The sequence below is a fragment of the Sorex fumeus genome, unplaced genomic scaffold (assembly GCF_029834395.1).
Source record: "Sorex fumeus unplaced genomic scaffold, SorFum_2.1 ptg000030l, whole genome shotgun sequence".
NCBI lineage: Eukaryota > Metazoa > Chordata > Mammalia > Eulipotyphla > Soricidae > Sorex > Sorex fumeus.
This window is the reverse complement of record NW_026606087.1, coordinates 23,873,031-23,877,194: the sequence shown is the minus strand read 5'-3', so window position 1 is coordinate 23,877,194 and position 4,164 is coordinate 23,873,031. Positions and strand designations below refer to the sequence as shown.

Genomic DNA, 4,164 nt, shown 5'->3' with positions numbered 1-4,164 from the left:
CCTTCCCTTCCCTAAAACCCTCCAAATAAAATCCGTTTATAAGGCACTTTTTCCTGTGAGAAAAGACAAGGACCCGGAAACCCTGTGTAAAGTCTAGGACTGACTTTCCTTGCTTGCAAAGAGCAATTCCTTACTCTAGCCTGAGTATGTGAGTCTCTGAGAGATAGATGGTGGGGATCAACTTTCTTGCCTGGAAGACTAAGCTGACATTAGATGTGGCTTGATGGCCACCTCGTTGGTCTGGTGGGACTCAAAGTCCCTGCCATGCAGGGGAAGATCAGGAGCAAGTGACCATCTCTCTCCTCCCTGCCTCACATAAGCCACCTGTGGAGGTTCAAAGACTTCACCCATAGGGCTTAGGCTCAAATACCAGCGATCAAACTGGAATTTGCATGTAAAAGGCAAATACCTTACACACTATGCTATGATTCTGTCCCAGGAGCCAATATTCTTCTATGCAAAATTCTCTGAGCTACTACCCACAGAATAGCAGTTACCTTTCAATATGCTGAAATGTCCAGATGTCTGTCCTACCATGCACCCAGTTTAAAAAAAATCAGTGGAACTAAATGTAGCAATCTGATTAGATATGTTAAAGAATTATAAATTGGAAGTAAACCAATTGGAAGTAGACCGCGGAAGTCTCCACAGTATGTGGTAAAATGGGAAGATGATTCTCATAGTATCTCTCCAGCAACCTAAAGGGCATGGTGGACTGACCAGAACAGGGATGAGGTGCTTACCTTGTATGCTGTTTCCCCAGGAGTGATCCCCAGCACCACAGACGGTTCCTGAGCCTTGAGCTTAGGAGTGATCCCAAGTGCAGAATCAGGAGCACCATTAGGTGTAACACGAAAACAAAGGATTGGAGAAAGTTATTAGCAAAGGACAAAAAAATTCTGCAGACACCTTCTCCCACAAGAAGGAAAATGTTATTATTATCTTTCTATCACTGGCACTTAGCTAGAAACTACAGATTGATTAATTTATACTTCATTATCTCTATTTTGTATTACGACTTTGGAGAGAAGCTAGAATCATAATCAGCTTAAAAGCTGGAGAGGAACCAGATTCCCAAATGATTTTTTTTTCCTAAAATGCAAATGACTTTATTTTAAAATGCTTGCTTAATTGATTTTTTAAACACTAATTTTATTCTAATCAGAAAAGGTTAACAGGTCACAGTTATTGGGGCAAGCCCCACAAGAACCATACATCCAATCACCCACACCTGTATTTTTTACACTAGTTTCTGTACACGAGAAAGTTTTCAATTCAACAATCCCTCCAGGGATAGCACAGTGAATTTCTCTCTCACTGAGTCCTAAGACTTTAGATTTTGGTTTACTTTTCTTTTAAAGTTTGAGTTCTGTATTTAATTGGGTAAGAATTTCTGTCAGCTGTGATCAACTCTGGTTTACATTAACCAATAGAAGATAAAATAAACAACCGATTTATATATTATTTAAAAAATAATAATGACAATAGTTTGTGCTCAAGGCATTGAATATAAAGCTACCTAGATTGGACAAAAACCTATAGCTCAGATCTGAAAGGGAGGGAGAGGACTTTTCAAGGCTGACTTCCTTAAGGAGAATGAGGAAGAGCCTGGCAAGCTCCCCGTGACATATTCGATATGCCAGACACAGTAACAACAAAGTCTCCAATGGAGACGTTACTGGGCCCGCTCGAGCAAATCGATGATCAACGGGAGTGCCTTTACTTTACTTTACTTGAAAATTCGTAGAGAGACAATCACTTTAGCTCAGATATTGTCAGCTAAACGTCTACTGAAAAGTTCTCTGTTTATAGGCATGTGTTTAAGACAAGGAGCAACAGGGGAGATAGCAGCATTGGAGTTATGTCTTCTAGCCTTGAATTCTTCCCACTGCAATGGCTAAGGCCAAGTCATGGGGATTGCCAATAATGGCAGTTTCATGATATCTACTGCCAGTGCCTTCTTCATACTGAAGAGGAAGTAGCAGGTGCAAACCCCTGCGGCCATGGCAATGTAGAGGTTTTCATTGTAGGTCATGAAGATGACCATGAGAAAGTAGACTATGACCAGCAGAATGATGTGCAGCACTGTCTGCAGGAGATGAGGGAAACTCACCATCTGCTGCCCAAGCTTTTCGTGTGATTCCACCAGGACAATCTTGCTTGGTCCTGGGACAGGCATAGAATTGTGGCAGATACTCACCTGAGAAATGCACAGCAGTGTCTTTGGCTATCTCAGATTACATTGCGAGCAAAAACCCTTCAACAAAAGCACCAACTATTTCTCCAGCCGTATTGATCAGCAAAATAACAAACAAGTTTTCCATATTCTTATACCCAATGTATAAGGTCATAGGCATCATCACCAAGTCTCCCCACTGTGGTGTGAGGATGAGGTGGTGAGTGATGGTGAGAAATTGGTCCACTGCAACTCTAGTCCATGGAGCTCAGCCCTGTGTGGTGGGAATTATGGTCCATTTCTCCAGGTGAGTGAGACGAAGATTCTTGGAAGGAAGATCCAGTGCTGCTGCAAGAGTCTTCCTCTCAGAACCTTGAGCCCTTAGCAACAAAAGACTCTTCTGAATACCCTAGACTTATTTGGACCCAGATTTCTTTGCTAAACCAAACATCTAATTTCTGGGATGGTGCTTTGAAAAGTCAAAGGGAACCTCAAAAGCAACAGTGTCAGCCTAACTGGCAGAAGGAAAACACACATGCTCTTTCTTTGAAGCTAAACGTTTATCTTTTCAATAGAAGTGCCCTTCTATATAGAAAGGAAAAATGAAAGCAGCAAAGAAAATAAGTAAGTGTAGGATAACATTGGTTTGTCCTTTCTCCCCGGACGCAAGGAGCTTAGGTTTATTGGGTTACACCTATCAGAGTGCTCCCAAGGCATTCCCATTCCTTTGTGTTTATCTTTAACTTCTCTGTGCTCTGCTTCCCCAACCAGTTACTCACCTTTATCCTCAAAACAGTATCTGTAACTTGTAAAGTCAAGTTCCTCAGAAATCTCTGGATTTGTATTTTTAAGTGAAATATTGCCTTTCTCTTTCCCTTATTTCCTTTTGCATAGTTTACTTTAGAGCAATGTCCTTTTTGCATTAACACAGTTAATGCTATGCTTTTATAATTTGGGAATTAATTAACTCCAAATAATATTTACTCCTGGACCTCTGTTTACTCAAAGTAAGTTGCCCTCATTTGCCCTTAGTTCCTAGCACCTCAAAAGCAGAGTCCCAGCAAGGAACTGGATGGACCCAGAGCCAGCTGTGTGCTACTGAAACGGGCTAGGCCAAGCACCATAGAACTTAACTCTAATTTAAAATTATGGTCATGATCCAAAGAGTTACAACTGGATTAGGACCCTGCCAGGGTAAGAGAAGACTAATTTGGCCTGAGCATTACATTCTGGGATCTATAGGGAGATGTCTCCAGGAGAGTCACCCTACAAGCTTAATGTATCTCTTACTGGGTCCATACAAAATTACTAGAAAATAAATGTAAGATGGTTGTTGGACTAAGGGAAGGAGAAACTCTCCCCTAGATGGTATTTCGCCCTTGAGTGAATCTCCTGGTTGCAGGAGATCCTTGTCTTAGAAGAGCTTCCCTTGGAAGGAAGGGCTTTCATATGTTGATTATGCTACCTCACCTGGGTGTAGTTGCTATCTGGAATACTTGACGGTTGGGGCTAGACCTAGGCAGGGAGATGGAGTGAGATGGAGCACTGAGAGACAAGTATGGGGGACAGGAGGAGACGGGAATGAGGGGAAAAGTGAGACTGGAATGGGTGCTTAGTGAGACTGGAACAGGCACTTGGGGAGAATGGAAAAAATGGCGACTGATCACTAACCAGCTCACTTATTTTGTGATTATACAAGTAAAAAAGTAGGGAAAAAAAATCTGGGAAGTAAGAAAATTACACAAGCATAGAGTGTGACATGGGGTGGAAATTCTTCCAGGAAATCCAAAATATAAATGCCAACTTGGGATTTAGGTAAGAAATTAGACATATAACTGAGCTAAGCTACTTAGGGGACTAACTGCAACTTATCAGGTCCTAAGTGTCAAGAACTATGTAAATATCAACTGTCCATTTTATAGGGTGACAGATGTGATATGTGATAAGAGAGAAGACTCAGGCTCTCTTCCTTCACAGCTTTGCACAAA

At 41.6% G+C, this 4,164-nt stretch overlaps 1 pseudogene; it reads right to left on the bottom strand.

Annotated features, from left to right (window-relative positions):
- Window positions 1–1,897: 1,897 nt before the first annotated feature.
- Window positions 1,898–2,475, bottom strand: LOC130025502 (high affinity copper uptake protein 1-like; annotated as a pseudogene).
- Between the last annotated feature and the right edge of the window lie 1,689 nt (window positions 2,476–4,164).